A 16,986-nucleotide genomic window follows, 5' to 3' on the forward strand; every position below is an offset into this window, starting at 1 on the left:
GGCGCAGTTTAGGGAGTCTTAGATCTTAGTTTTAAACTACACCTGGCTTTTGAAGACAGATCTAAGACAGTTGTTGTGTATAGCATATAATTAATTACAGCATTGGCTTATCTGCGGAATGAAAAAATAGTATTCTAAGCAATTAGGGGTCTAGGATAAATTTAAGAAACCATGTTGATTTTGAGTACAACCTCAGAAAATAGTATAAAAAAGGAGGATTTATGTGAGAATTAAGGTTCCCATTACTTTGCAGAAACAGGTACAATAATAAACATAATAAGAATTTTAGACTAGCAGATCTTCATAAGGTTTTAGCTTTACTGACACATTTCTGATGTAAAGCCTGTTCCAAGAAGAGACTGACAAACTGGAAGTTTATATCATACCAGTTTTGGCTCTGTAAAACTGATTTATAATTCCTGTGCCCTAATAAACTGAGTACCTTGTATATACACACACTGTATATTTAAACACACACACCGTATATTTAAACAAAGGGGTAAGTGATTTTAATCTCTAAACTTCTCCTCCCTCCCCCCTTCCTGTTTTCTCCCTCCTCCTTCTTCTTCCCCTCTACCACCCACTAAAAAAAAAATAGAGTTTAGGGAGGAGGTGAATGTTCAGCCCCTTTTGAAAACCATGAGATTTACATTCCCCTACAAAATTCTATTCTCCAGATTAGCATAGCTGACAGGACTACCACAGCCCAATTCTTTTTAGTTCATATCTCCTTAAGGTTTCTGTAAATAGATTGAAATTAGGATGCTGAGAGAGGTTGGAATAATGATATATTCTAGCTTAATAGTCTCCCTTTTTCTTTTCAGTTGGCTGAAATTCACATTGCTCTTAACCACTTTTTAATAAATTCCAAGTTTTGAACACTGTGCATTTCTATACAGTTTGCAGCTGCAAATAAACACAGACTTAAAATGGCTGAAGATAATTCTATGATTTTTAGTGTTTTTATGAGGATAATGAAGTGAGAGTTTCTGGAAAAAATATCTGTATGCATTATTTTTTTTGCAGAAATTTTTTTCTTGTTTAGAAAAATAATGTCCTGTGCTTACAAGCTACAATTTTCAGTAGACTGTTTGATTATTTTTTTCTGTTTAAACTCCCCACCATATTTAAAACCTTTCATTCTTTTCCCTAATCACATTTCTTCACTATTGATTACAAAGACAGATCACATGGCAGCATAAAATATACTGGAAGGTTTTCAAAGAGTGCAGACCCTGTGTAAAACAGCTTTTCTGCACTGAGTCCTTTTCAAATGACAGTCACTTCCGTACCTTATTTTTTTTTTTCCCTATGTTTTGTCAAACCTTACTTTTCTGATCAGGTAAAGGATCCTTTAGCCTACAGGTTTCCCTTTAACCCTCTTGAGGAAAAGAAGATTCCAGAGTTCTTTCTGTAAGGCTGCAAAAAATGAGTGAATTGCTCTACATTGTGGTGAAGCTTTTGGGACTATCCTTCAGAGGCTATTTTAACTGCATTCTGTCAGTAAATCCTTCATCTCACTGTTAGGCCCATCCCTGGGAATTTTATGGTAGCATTTGTGAACGTGGCTGTTGGACCACCACAGAAAGACCAGCCTCAGTTTCACAGGGACTTTTGTGACTGCCTATGTCCTGGTCAAGAGAGCAGGGTTCAAGAGCCACTTGTGTCAGTGCAGCTGCACTGGCCTGCTCCATGCTTCAGGTAACTAGCATCCCTGACAATTGTGAGAGCATGCTCAGAGCTGACTTGACATCTCTGACATGTTGCCAAATTGTGTGCTAAAGAAGTATTTCTAGCCCTTCCCCCTGAGACAATTCTGATTCAGAAGGTATGTGCAGGTGTGTTTGACCTGGTATGGGCTGAGCAGCTTAGAAGTCTTTTCTTCATTTACTGAGCTTTCTCCTTATAACACTTACTGCAATTGCAGAAGATGATGAGAAATTTGTAGTACAGCCAACATAAAAGTAAGGAAACACAGAGGGTAGACCCCCCCTGACTTCTCCAAAAAAAATATGATAAGGGTATCTTGGGGCTTTCCATTTTGTTTTGGTGTCGTTGAGGACCTGATGTATATTTATCATATATTTTCAAATTAATTCTTCAAATATAAAGGTTAGAGGCTCCCTTTTATATATGCTTGTCTCTGGTAGCAACAGACTTTGAGAAAAATGAAAGGCTTGCTATTACAAAGTATAGGAATTGGTGGTTTGCACTTAGGTTTGCTCTCAGTTCAGTATTTTCTCATGAAACAATGTTACTGCATGACTGGGATATGAAAAGTGGCAAACAAAATTTCTTGAACAGCCAAAAATCAAAAGTAAAGTAGCATGTAATGCAAAATGAAGCAATTTTACAACGTTTCTGTAGATTCACATACCACACTTTGCCCAGATATCTTGATTGTTTAGGCTTCATTTAGAAAGGCAACTATGTTTATATTCTATTCTGTCCTGAAAACCACAAGTTATGTTAGGTTTAACTGGCTCTGGAGAAATTAAAGGAATACCATAAAAAAATTGCCAGACTGTGAAAATCCAGTACTAAGCACAAAAACTAAGTCAGTGTGTCAGCAGAAGTGCATTTTGAAACTCAGAGCTTACCCTTAAATGTAGTAGATAAATTAAGTTCTCTTGGTCTTATTTTAAATTAGTGGCCTTTCCATAGGGGACCAGTTGAGTCTTCCTGTTTGAATGGTTGTGAATTTCCATTTTCCTCCCTTTCACCACTCTCTTGATACAGCTTAAATGTGCTTTCCTTGAAAAAATCCCCTATTATCGACCCCTTTTCTTGTGCAGATTCACTTAGTATACTAGATGAACAATGTTAGTGATGGTACAAAATTTATCCTGGATTCATCTATAAGCTTTATTTGACAGAGGATGGAAAACGATTGAGAGTATTTTAAGAATAACTGCAGAGTTCCAGTTTTGCAAACTTTCCTCTCTTATTATTGTTATTAAATGCTTTTTAGCACAGAAAAGGACATTTTGAGTTGGGGTACCTTAAGTCCTGTAGACCACATTTTGTTCAAAGAAGCAGTTGCAATTTAAGAATTTCTCCTGAAATTTGTCCTAACCTTTCCGTTCCTCAAAATCTCTCACAGTATTGGTGTTGCAGGCACTGCTTTCTAGATTGTTTTTGCATTTTGTCTTCCATTTAAGGTGGAAGCTCAGTTTTTTACACAGCATTTGCTCACATCTGCTCATAATTTTGGAGGAAAAAAAGTAAGCTCTGAAAGGTTGCCAGAACTGTAAGATGTTTTGTTCTCAATCGTTCTGCCCAGATATTTTTTCTTCTCCCTTTCCTCCATGATATTCTGGCTATGCCTTTATGGTCTGGTGTTTTGCAGCTAGAGGTACTACAGTATAGTAAAGTAAAAAACTAGATAATTTGAGCCACTTTGGTCACTGTAAAAGTTCTTGGCCTGTTTCTTCTCTTGTATACCATATTCCTCTAAGGAAAACACTGCACTGAGATGTTATTAAGCAGGATGAGATGTCAGAAACCCAGGTTTCTGGTTCCACATAGCCATGGTGAATATTTTCTGTATATTGAATTATGCTTCACACCTTGATTAAGAAAATTTATATAAAAAATAATTGGAATAAGATAGCAAAATTATGGACAAAAGCTTCCTTTTCATACCTTCATTTCCTGGTTTCTACTCCACTGTAGGACAATAGATGTTGCATTCATATCAGCATCTATGACATCCTTTCTCGGAAGAAAGCAATGAGAGAGACTCATATGTGCAGGCTGTATCTGGTGTCAGATGGAGATGACTTATTTTCCTTTAAACTAGAAGTCACTTCTCAGGTGCAAAGCTTTTTCTGCAAATAGAAAAAAAATAAAAAATAAAAATTGGAAGTACCCTCTTTTTTAACCCTTCTCCTCCTCCTCCCAGTCTTTGCTTTCTAGTTTACATAATGAGAGCAAATCAGTCTGAGTCAGTTTTCATTGACTATGAAAGGATGAGAAAAAGAATGCCAAGATTCCCCAAAACCTCTGTTGGTGTCAGCTTGCTGGTTTTGAAAGTATTTTTTTGTGAGTGTTGCATAGTTGGACCAGTGATCCTCCATAAGCATAACAGAGCTAATTTAATAGAGACATTCTTAATGTTATTTTAGAGCTTGGACAAAGTTCTGATTTCAGCTTACTTTGGTAATAGTTAAGATCTTAGATATGACTTTGATGAGAAATTGTCCTGGTTTCAGCCAGGACAGAGTTAATTTTTGGCGGTAGCCATGAGGGGAGGAGCCTTAAGCCTCCTAGGCAAGTCTGGGTTGTTATTCCAAATCCAGTTTACCACCTGGGGCAGGAGTGAATGACTCTTGCTTCTGGGAGCAGGGCCATGGTTTTGGGAGGAACAGAGTGTGGTGGGGCAGAGAACCCATCCACCACTGTTCACTGCTGGGCAGCTGTCAGGTCAGGCATGGCTGGTATTTTTATATGGGAATCATCATCTCTTGTACACCATTATTAATATTCTTGCTGCCACTGTTTGTTTTCATATATCATAGCTGTTTCCAGTAAATTGTTCCTTATCGCAACTCTTCATCTCTTCCTTTTGTCCCTTTCATAGGAGGGGATATTGGGAGATAGGGGAGGAGGGAGCAGTCTGTGGCCTTCCTTTCAGTGGGAGTACTTAAGTTGGGAATGCCATTCCTAAACCATTACAAAAATATAGTTCAGTACCATTTCAGAACTGTCATCAGAAGATATTTTCTTTATTAATTTACTGCACAAGTTTCACAAGGGTCTTGACCATAACACAGAAGTATGAGTGACAGCAAGCTGAAAGCATTTATGTGGCAACAGAAATGAGGGATTGAGAGGGAAAAACAGTTTTAAAAATTCACCTCTGAAAACTGAATTTTCCCAACAGCAGTGTACAATCTGCATCTTTGCTCTACCTTAAATATATGAAACATACATGAAACATGTTTGGAATTTTTTATAGACCCCTGAATCCATCATATCTGATCTTTAGAATAATAATTGTGGTATTTGCTCTTTTCTTCAAGCTTTACCTATACTGACATAAAATTTTAGTATTCAGTTTTGTTTGTTAGAAGACTACTTTGTTCTCAGAGTCAGTTCAAAAATCTTGAAATGGAATTTTTTTTAAAAAGCAAATAAGCCACCTATACTGTCTAAATTTAATCTGGTTGTTATTTTCCTTTGGAGAAATCATACAACTGAAAATTTGCAAAGGACACAGAACAAAGCAAGACAATGAAAACCAAGAAAAGGATGAGTATCTATGGTGCTACTGCTGTTCTGCAGATAACATAATCTTATGTTCAATTCTGATTGCATCAACATCTAGGTATGATCCCGTCCAGGTTGCACTCTAAATAAGAAGGATATATTTATGGATATCTTGTGCCTGACAATGGAACAAAGGAGCTAAGGAGCTAACAGACTGCCTAATGAACAGTTTTCTAATAGTCTCTTGATTTAACTCTAAAAGAGTTAAAAAGAGAAAATCTCCATCTAAAGCCAAAAGTTGTTTGAAATAAGCCAAAGTGTACATGCTCATACCAGTGCTGTATTTTTGGTCAGATGAGGAAGACCTGCAGCAATAGAGCACCTTCTTTTCAGTTCTAATTACTGATTCAGCAGCCAGCAAGGAAATATGCTTAGTGGACGGATTTGATTATGTATTCCTTAAGGTTAACCATAGACAACATCTTTACCTACCTGGATGATCTACAAGGTATGTAATCAAGGAAAGAGAGTATTTACAATACTCCAAGAAATGACATGGAAGCCAGAGAAACAGTCTGTGACTTTGTTCTCCAGGGAGAATGTGGGTTCCCATTTCTTTGTTGATTTTTGTGCACATAGGAACAATTGTACTTGTCCTTTAGCTGATGCCTTCCTGAAGTTACTATGGATGTAAATAACTAAACGAAGTCTTTGGATGGTTCTTGCCATAATTACATTTTAAAAAGGGTGCCAGTTCCAAATCGTGTCAATGTGAGTGATGCTCCATCAGTACACTTTACCAATCTGAGTGGATAATTACTGAAACCCCTGAAGGACACATGCAAATCCATTTGGAAATTACCATTGCTCTTGCCTTATGCTTATATACTTGTACTCCCAGGATGAGTTTTGGATTTTTCAGGATTGATTCTTTTCAGGACAGAGTCCAGACACAGTGCTCACCAAAATAGATGTAAAGATTTGGAGATAAAAATATCTATTTTACTATTGGTTCTGGCATATCACTGAGTGTTAAATCTATTCTTAAAACTATCTGCTTGCCATGTTAAGAAAATGTCCTCTCCTGAATACCAGTGTAGTACTGATTCTTATACCTGTAAGCTTTAAATAAATGGCAGCTTAATGCAATACTACTTGTAATCCAAGAAAGATTCCTATTTTATTGCTGCAGTCTAGATTGTCTTTCACCTGTTCCATATGTTTGCCATTCCTCTTTCTCATATCTTGTGTTCCAACTTTGTCTTCACTGTATTAGTTCTGGGTAGATTTTAATATAAGGGGAGCTGCTTGTGAAGAAAAGCACTATCCCTCAAGTCAAACAGAAGCAGAATCTGGGTTTTTGACAGAAAATCTCTCTGTGCTTGTATTTCTCTACAGAGAACTTCACAAAACCTATGCAGCTGAAAAAACTAAACTATCCAGAATTAATGATACCAAGGTCAGTTTTCAGCAAGATAGTTTTCAGAGGCACTGCATTTAGAAGTGCTAATTCTTTTTCTATATATAATTACACAAAATATTTCAGAAGTGAGATGTTTAAAAAAATGAACGCAGCCCTTTCCTTGGAAATGTATGTCGTGTCTGAGATGGTTACCCAAAACAGAAGAAATATGTTCTTCAGCATGCTGGAAAATAAACTTATTCCTTCTGAGGAACACAGATGGTGTATGTGTTCCGAGAGACAGCATGTCGTTCTGCCTCTCCCGTAAATTTGTTCTTGTGGTTTGGTCATGGGAAGTGAACTGTTTTACGATTCCTGTGTTGTTCTTCACTTTTTGTGCTATGAGAAACTTGCACATATAAGTAATTTGCTTCTAAAAGACATTGTGTTTTAGATACTGAAGTGTATGTGTCAGGTTTGATGCCTCATTTTGTCTTCCAAACTTGAGAATGAAGGCCAGGGACTTCAGCTCCTTAAAAATAACCATGAATTAACTTGATGTGCCTAGTTTAGAAGTTTGTTGAAGTCTGCTGCTTACACTGATGCTGGGACAGGAGGGACAGCTAGGAGTCCCATATGCACACACTTGAATTTGTTGCTTCTATCATTTGGCTGCTTAACTCACATCCAAATGGACAAAACACTACTGAAAGGTGCTCTCACTCTTGTCTTGTATCCTTGCTAGTTTGCATGTTGAATACCATGCCTTGATGGTTAATCAAAATTTAAAGGATGTATAGACATTTTTATGTGAAGGGATGGCTACTGAAGAGATTTTGTGTCTAAGAGCAGAACAAACTTGTTTGAATATAGATTATTCTACTTCAATCAGAGCATAGATAAGGATGCTCAGTCAGTTAAAATACTTTTCTGCAGTTTGCATGAGCTGGGTTCCATATCTAATGCAAACATCCTTTTTTGAGCTTGGACTGGTAGCTTAGATTGTACAGGTATGATGTCTCCATTTTGAAATTAACAAGAGCACACTTAGGCAAGTCCTTAACCTGTACTAGATCATGAGGAGTATGAGACAGAAAACTTCAGCTCTGTGGTACTGGGCACCATACTGATTTCTAATCTATTTAGAATCCATTCAGGTAGATTAGATTGATCAATTTTTTCACCTTTAGGTAATGGACAATTTTGGGATTGGGGAAGTGTACAAAAAGCTTATGAATGGGTACTATAGCTATGGGTGTTATCTGTGACCATCTTTGGAAAATTAATTATTTGGAGGAAGAAAACTTTGTACGTAAGTATCATAGAAAAATTTACCTTAATGCAATCTTAAATATACATAGAGACAGAGGCTGAGTTCTCCTTATCACTCCCGTGTTTGAAAGAGAGTTTGTTAATGAATGCTTGAGATCAACAAATCAGTTTTACCCAAGTACAACAGAATATAATTCAGTACCCATTTAGTTTGTTTATACACTAAGATTTTCAATGTTCTCTTTCAACATCTCCAGTGCTTTTACTAAGAATTTAAAAATAAAAAAAAAAGAAAATATAAAAGAACATTCATAATGGGAATTGCTCTAATAAATTCTTGTCTTCCGAGTTCTGCTGAAAAAACTTATTTGGATGAATTTTGATTGAGGAAAAAAAATTCTTTTTTCATGTGAAATGAATTCATAACAAAAGCACTACACACTTGATAATGAAGGCCATTCAGTGCATATAGCCAACTTAGTGTCACATTCTAGCAAAACATCTCCAAAACATGCATTTTTTAATTGTCTACAATCAATGTAGTGTTTATTCTAGAAATAAAGGTTTTTTATATCCTCATATTCATTCTTGAAACATTAATGTCCTTATAACATGCATTCATTTGAAGAAATCTTAAGAAGTTTCTCAAACAGCTGGAGTGTTAACCTTTACATTTTGACTGTAGATACAAATTTAAAGGAGAAATACTACTGGAATTAGAGGGATCACAAATTGGGAGGTTGACTAGATTCATAAGGTATAAGAAACAGATTTTATCAACGAGATTGTAGAGGATGTTTGAGTTTGCTAGAAAAAATGAAGTAATGTTTTTCTTGTTTAGCACTATTTTTTATGTTGTAAATATTCACTGTATGTGCTTCAATCCTTTAGAAAGCTCTGGAAGTAATTTCAGCTGAGAACTTGTATGATTAAAAAACTTAGAAAAGGAAAGAATGAAAAAGAGTAAGAGCTGTCTAAAGGACTAGTTGGTCAACACTTTTGCCTTAGTCTACTGTGATAGATTATCCCTTAGCTGCCTTTTCCTTATCTTCCATAGGGAAATTAATATACATTTCATCTAGGAGAGTTCCATTCTTGTCATATGATTAAGAAGAGCATTGATAATAAAAATGTTTTCTGTAAAAACAGAAAGCTTTCAAGGAGAGAAAACTACTTACTGAACAAGGTCTGATGCAGTGTGCAAGAACATTCAGTTATACACACTACACAGGAGTGAGGAATGATCTCTCCCAAAACCCAGTATGGTATGAGTAAAGTATGATTTACTTAATTTGAGTGATTTTAGTGGAAATATTCTTGATCCTTAGTTGAATAAAATGGAAGAAGAGCCAGTCCCATCCCTTCTGTTCCACAACACTAATAGTTCTGCTCATAAGACCTAGGCTGAAGCCAGAAAATCAAAGCTAAGGTTGTTATTTCGTCCTGTTGTCCTATCTATCCTCCCTAACAGTTTGAATTGACTTAGCTCTAGCCATAACTTTCGATGTCTTAGATTTTCACAGTGCAAGCCAGTTTTTGACACTTCGCCTTTTTTTAAAATACAGGATTACACACACTCTTTGTATTTACGACTATTATTAGTTGAACTATCTTGTTAACCTTGGTACATGAGCGGACCTGAAAGCTATTCAAGTAATAATAGCTTTACTTACTTAAAATAAGCAACTTACTCCCCTGTGGATAACCCTTAAGAGTCTGTCTGGAAATGATAATTTTCAGCTAGGATAGAGATAATGTTCTTAGAAGTTGGTACAATATTTTGGGTTTAGTATGGAAATAGTGTTTCCACTATAATACACTGATTTTTTAGTTATTGCTAAGTAGAGCTTATTGTAAATGAAGGACTTTTTAATCATTCCAATTTCCTTTCCTTTGAATCCATTTTCTGCTTTTGTTTGTTTGGTTGGGTTTTTTTTTGGGTTGGTTTGGTTGGTTTTTCGTTTGATTTATTTTTTTGTTTTGTTTTGTTTGGTTTTGGTTTTGGTTTAGTTTGGTTTGGTTTGGTTTGGTTTGGTTTTGTTGTTCCTTTCCAGGCACAATTCTAGCGCAGGAAGTTGGAAAAGGCTGAAAAACCAGAATCAAAACAGGGGCTACTGTCACAGTAATTAAACAGAATTCATTCTTAGAAACTGAGTCTTCTGCAAAAAGGAAGAAACTAATTCAGGGCCTCATTCCCCACAGCATCCTTTAGTCTTCAGGAAAATGTATTTTTAAATATGATCAAAAATAATGACACTTTTTTTACTATACTCTGCTTGCCAAACATGAGTCCTGTAGAACCTTCCAAATATTAACTTCTAGTAAGCTTATTAGCCTCCTTACAAATGTTGTCATACTTTCAGAAGCAAGGATAGGCTGTGAGTTGCCCAGCATAGGAAGTACCATTAGTAGGTAGTAGGTACCAGCAGTACCATTCTGCTACTACAGTTTTTAGAAGAACTATTCTAAGGAACACATGATGAAGCTGGAGTATTGAGCTACTACCTTTTGGGAAGAAAACATGTTCCAATTTCACTTGTAAATTGTTTTAAAGGAACAATAAGATCCCAGCAATATTTTCTTTTTCCATCTCTTATGTTGTCACTTACATGAGAGAAAAAGGTAATAAATAGCACAATAATAGTTCAAGAAAGACTATCAAGAAAATCAGAAATTTAGAAAATTGCCTATGGAACATCTATTTTAATAGGATATTAAATTAAAAAGTGTAGGTGAGATTATTTAATTTTTGTCTCCCTGTCTTTCTCTGCTGTGATTTACTACTATGTACATTTACATCGAATAAATAAGCACTCCTGCTGGTGTTGGCCATTTTAGTAGACAATGTTTTATTATTTTACCTGATTTCTTTTTAAAAATGTATTATTTTAGTGCTGCTTCTGGTGACTGACAAGAAGCATAACTCAGCACAAAGAAAATAAAGAGAGCTAGGAACAAGAAAAATAACAAAGAGAAAACTTAGGTTTTTTGTTGGCTATGAACACAAACTCCTTTTGCATGATAGTAAAAAAACTACACTCATAACAAATTTAAGGAAAATATTTTCAAATTAAATGTTCCACGCCAAGTTTGGGAAAGAGAGAACATTTGAGGTTTGCACTCAGAAATTGCATCAGTTTTTGGATCTGGTCATCCCCAGATAATGTTCTGAATATTCTGCCACAGATTCGGCTCATATATTTGAAAAACTGTGAAACTTTAATGCCCTCATCTATTAACCCGAATTCAAGCACTCACTACTCTCCCTTATTTGGTTTGATCCTCTAATCAGTACAACTCAGTAAGTAAGTAAGTTTCACCTCCCATTTCTAATAAATATGAAATATGTGAATCTTCTTTCTCTGGTCAAAACACAAAGACTTTGAGAAGCCAACTTCGAAATATATATTCAATTCGCAACAGAGAGAACCATATATGCCATTCCACAGTGCCTAAGGAAACTGCTATGAATACAGGATCAAATGCTATTGCTAATAAAATTTTCATGATATAGAAGAACTTTTGGATCTTTTGCGTTTTTGCTCAAATGATTGCAATTGCTAGCTGAATGAGGGTTTAGATGTATATGTATCCTTGTTTATTTTTAATGAAGACTAGTTGAACATGCACTTTGGGAATTTGAGACAAGCGACAGATTTAATGTCTTAGCTTGTTTTCCTGAATCAAAAGACATTTTTCTAGATTGTAGGAGACAATATGTGAATAGAAGTAAACGACTTTTCATGTCTGCTCCTGTTAGTGGACAAGAAGTTACAAGGATTCTAGGATTCAGCTGCTGAAAACAAGGTAAGATATGCTACCTGAATTCTGCTGATGTTTTGCAGTGACATTTATATTGAAAATGAGTTCTGACTACAGATAGAGCTACAGCACCCCTCTCATATTTCTTCTTACTGTACTTCTAATTACAGAAAGAGTAGACTACTCCTTGCTGCTTTTCAAATACAACAGGAACTAGAGTCAAAGACCAATCCCTTTTGTTGTAGGATATTTGGAATGACAATGAGACAATGCCATTAACATCACATGGTTAGATGTTATGAAAACCAGGAGAGCATACTGCATTACAGTAGGTATGGAGGCATTAGTAAGAATGATTTAGCCCTTTAAAATGTTTTGCACTTTTTCACTGCTGAAAAGATATACAGAAAATTATCAGTCAATGATCCAACTGTACTGGATTGTTTAATTTTGGAAAACTTACATCTTGTGCATGTCTGCTTTTTGCAAATATTCGCTACCTGCAATGATGGTTAGAAAAGACTAAAGATAAAAAGTCTTTAAGTGTATGCCTTGACCTAATGATTTAGAGGTATAGTTCAATATTTATTAGTTGTACTCTACTGCCAGAGAAAATGTCTGCACAGTGCCTTTTCCTGACTTCTTTTGGCAAAGAGTTACATTTTGAAAACAGATTTAAAGTTCCTTAGCAAGTGTTTTTGGTGACAGAAGGATGAACAATTATAATAAGAATTATAATACTTTTACATTTCAAGAGAAAAATGCAATTTTTTATTTATTTTTTTTATGGTAAAACTCAGTCTTGACTTTATCTTTTTCACTCTAAACACTAGCTAAACTTGGGTCTATGGTAATTTCTAACAGCAGTACACCATTTATATTTGCTACTTTTGTAATTTGTGGCAAAGTTCTGTTTAAGAAAGATTTCCTTTTCCATTGATGAAGTAAGATTTCAGTATCCTTCTCCCAGCTTTTCTCTGCTGTCTCCTGAGATGGATAATGGAGTTGTTCAGATCTGAATCTAGTTACTATGATGCTCTCTACTTCACAAATCCTTTGAGAGACAGGTCCAAAATCCAACCTTTTTCTGAACTTCACAGAGTTTGACCTCAGGGCGAGTACATGGTGTACATTATGTTGTCCATTATCCATATAGATATTTCCTCTACGCCAATTTTCAAACAGGAGATTGAATGGGATGCTATCTTTACACCATCTTGTTACCTTAGATTTTTTTTAACTGATGTTTATCTGCTCCCATGGAAAATCCACACTGACTCTCACGGATCAGGTACAAAAGCATGACTGGCAAGCTCTATGATCTATTTCATCTGCTTTGGTGAGACTTGCCAGAAAAAGAAGCAGTAAAATGTAGGGTAACATATTTAATGCTGTTTTCAAGAGGGAGTGTAGCTCAATTTCTACCTGTATTTTCTGTTAAAAGACTGAGGAAGCTTTTTAGGGATTGCCTACAATTCCTTTCACTGTATTTCTTGATGAACATCAAACAAGCTTCACAGATCTGCCAGCCTTTGACTCATATTGATCTTTGATATCTCATTTATATAGACTGGGTCGTATGAGCTTAAAACCTGTTCTAATAAAGTCAAAGAGATTGTTGTGGGAAGGAGAAGTACTTGTCTTCACAGGCAAAATGACGGTGCAGAGGTGCCCAGCTAACCAACCATCCAGTCATACTAGTAATAACAGTGCTACTGATAATATGAACTACTCTTTTGTCTTGAAGTCCTGATTAATGCCAGGGCCCTCTTTTTTTACCCATAAGAAGTTAACTTCCTGATGGCTTTATAGTCTAATGAAGAGAGACAGAATCAAGGTGGGAGACCAAGTCTGTTATCCCCTTTGGTGCAAAGAGACAAGCAATATTCAAAGAGATCAAGAAAAAACATCTAAGACTGCACAGGAATTCTTTGGCATTGGTCTAAGAACTTCATATGGTCCCCCTTAAGTCTGAATCATTCCTTAACTACAAACCTGCTCGGTATCCCACAGCAAAAGGTAACTGAGAAATGTAGTTCAGGTACATCCTAACAGAGGATTGTTGTTAGGGAGTTCTTCTGTATTGCTTAGACATTAGCTAAAAGATTTTATCTCTGTAATTGCACCATCCCATCTTCATAGAGTTAATAGTAAAAAATAAAGGAAAAAGAGAGCTCAGCATTGAGTTACTTATTTATTCTATTTATCTGACATGAGAAAGAAATCTCTAATCTTTCCTTAGCAAATTAAATAAGTGCTATTTGTATTTTGCATTCTGGACAAGGAGTTTATTTTAGGGAACTACCTAAGTCAGTATTTGCTCATTTATACAGTTAATAGCCATTTGTTGATATGTATTTTCTATTCTGACTCTTCTGCTTGTGTATATAATTTTGTGTCATTAAGAAATTACTTGGGAGTTCGTATATATAAAGTAGTAGGGTTTGGGGCTTTTATTTTTTTTTTGTTTAATTCTGCTCATACTTTCCATTTTGCCAGTCTCTAAATGCTTATTGTCTGTACCTATGTTTTTGCTGAATAAGCATTGAAGGAAAAAAATGCACTAGCTTACCTGTGATTGACAGAAGACAAAGCTTCCAGGCAATGCAGACAATTTCATTGACCTCCAATGATTTCAGGTGCAGAATTATAGCTCTCCTTTGAGTACACTGTCAGTGTTTATTTAGGTGCAGTGACTTATTTAGGTGAAGTGATTTTAGTGACTGCTGGTTTTAGTACACCTAGATCCAAAGCATATTTCTTCCTAGCATAATGTACGAAGAGAAGGAGCAGAAAAGTTTAATGTCCTACTATTTCTTTTTTGTCACTTAAGTACTGCTGAGCAGGGATATTGTAAATATTTCTCCAAGTGCAGGGAATTACCTCCAAAGTTCACCATAAAGCAGTTTCCTTCTGGTTTGATTAAGTCCAAGGTGTTATTCTCAACTAAATCTACAGTCAAGACATTAAGACAAAATGCCAAGAGGACTAACTTCCAGAACAGAGAGAAAAAAAACCAAGAGAAACATTCAAAAAACTGAAGGTTCTCTTAAAAAAAAATATTTGAAAGGCAGATGTGCTTTATGAGAGTTATTGTTGCTATATTCATTGTCACTGCACTGTAAGCTTCTTCTCTTCAATGAATAAACATCTGTTTGATTGACTTAGAGCTGGTATTCCAGTTGAACAGTGATTATGAAGATGGATCTTTTAGGGAGAAGTTACTGTTCTGTGTAATCCTCTATTCTTAGCTCAAGCACATGACCTGCTGCAATTAATCAAGGACTTCTATGGAAGTCTGATGGTGTGTGTTTGGGCTGGCGGTCAGACTGGATGAACGCATTGATCCCTCCTGACCTTATAGCCTGTGGAATTTTTGCTTAATGAGGGTATGGCTGTTAAACAGGTTTATTTCCTGTCTCCACTTTTACCTATATAGAAGCCTAATAGAATGGAACTGAAAACAAGTGAATACCGGATGATAGAAAAATATAACATTTTCTGATTTTTTGGATGGAGTATTATAGGAACCATCATTTTCTTTATCTCATAAAAAGTAAGCAGGATTTAAAATCTGTGGTCTATCATCATAAAGGACTATACCGGTAGAATGAGGACTCTCCTTTATGAAGGTGGTGTAAGGCTTCTATGCCCACAAAAATAGAGCTATAAATTGACACTTAAATAACAGAGACAGATACTGAATGTATGAGAGCTGATTTTTTTTTCAGATAGACATCTGCAGTGGCCAGCAAATATGCTGACATTTACACAGTATCATATATGTTTAAGAGAACTTGGGGTTAGTTTTTTTCCCCCAAGTTCCTCCAAAATGTTCTTTCACCAGAACATTCTCTGTCATTAGACAACTGTACTGCTTGTCTGCAGTGGCTGTACTTGCCAGAGGAAAAAAACACCCTCTCCTTTGGGAAACATGCAGTTTCGAGCACCTAAGAAATACAGTGGCATGCTAGTAACGTCCTGTACACAGCTCATTTCCAGAGATGAGAACACGTCTTTCAATTGCTTTGATTTTTTAAACATCAGTATTCTTCTTTGCTTAAAAAAATACAAAACTCTGATTTACTTTCAGGAAGCTGAATCCCAAAGACAAATTAAATGTTAAGTTAAACTAAAACAGACAAAAGAAAGTAAGTTCAACAAGTTTAAGAAAAAAAGCTTAGTTAAGCAATAATCCTAAGTAATTTACTATGGGTTTATTTCAGATTTTGGAGTTCTGCTTTTGCATTAACTTAATTCATACCTTTACTCCAATTTTTCAGATTCCTGGAAACCACACAAGTTGTTAGGATTTTAACTGTACCATATGGAAGAAAGCTTTCTCAACATACTGTATTTTTAATTACAGGACAGTACCTATTTTCTGCTGTGTAGATTTTCTAATTTTAAATTTTGAAATATTTTTCCTATGTAAATATCACATAGAAAATTAGAATTCTAATCTTTAAGGCATTGGTAATCATGAATCATTGTCCTGAAATTTAAGCAAACAAAAGATTAAACTTATGGTCAAAAAAAAAGAAAAAAAAATAATATCTGACAAAGAATTCCTACTTTGCAGATGGGAAATGGAGCCAATGCAATATTTGTTGTGACCAGGGTTATGCACGCAACCTGTGGCAGCACTGGCATTGACAGCCAAGCCTAACAGCATAAACTTCTTTCTTTTCATCATACCTTCTCTCTTCTTAACTCTTTCATGTTTTGCAAGTGGTAAGTGGATGTCATAAGATGGCAGAATGCCTGGTTTATCTAACATTTTTCATTAAGAGCATATGTCAGATCTAGAATACTTCCCCTGCTTTCCCCTTCAGTGAAACCTCATCTACATACCTCCCACACAGCTTTCTAGAAGACACAGTTAAGAACCAAGCACACCTTCATTTCTTTTCCCAATCAACTTGCTGGACACATGTTTTCCTTTCTGTGGCAGCAGCACTAATGTTCAGATTTTGTCCATTGCTAGGCAGATGGACGGGAAAGGAAGGGAAGAGTTCCCCTGTGCAACATGTCACTCTGTGCATGGAGAGCAGGTCACTTGCATGCCAGTTCTCAAATAGCACATAAAGTAATCTTAGTTATTTTTGCTAAGAAGAAGGAAGTAGTAAACCGTGCTGGAGAGCAAAAACAGCTAGGCTGTTTAATGCATTTCATGTAGCTGCTTTCTTATTAAATGAAATAAACTCCTTGTCTTACAATAACACATGACTGCTTGAGCCCTACATCCTCAACTACTGAACTCTGGGCTGTTTAGTCAACTCTGTTGACTTGCACGTCAAAGAATTGTGGCTGCAAGTTAATAAAAATATTCTTTGCTA

At 35.8% G+C, this 16,986-nt stretch overlaps 1 long non-coding RNA gene across 4 annotated transcripts in view; it reads right to left on the bottom strand.

Moving 5' to 3' along the window:
- The window catches only part of LOC111940783 (uncharacterized), a 61,053-nt gene that overhangs the window by 13,791 nt on the left and 30,276 nt on the right, over nt 1–16,986 (bottom strand). For all 4 annotated transcript variants that reach the window (XR_015280296.1, XR_015280294.1, XR_015280295.1 and 1 more), the window contains one exon: nt 3,646–3,830. This is a non-coding gene — a long non-coding RNA (uncharacterized LOC111940783). The remainder of the gene's footprint in view (nt 1–3,645; nt 3,831–16,986) is intronic.

This window comes from Cyanistes caeruleus, chromosome Z, assembly GCF_971803275.1.
Source record: "Cyanistes caeruleus chromosome Z, bCyaCae1.hap1.1, whole genome shotgun sequence".
NCBI classification, from domain to species: domain Eukaryota; kingdom Metazoa; phylum Chordata; class Aves; order Passeriformes; family Paridae; genus Cyanistes; species Cyanistes caeruleus.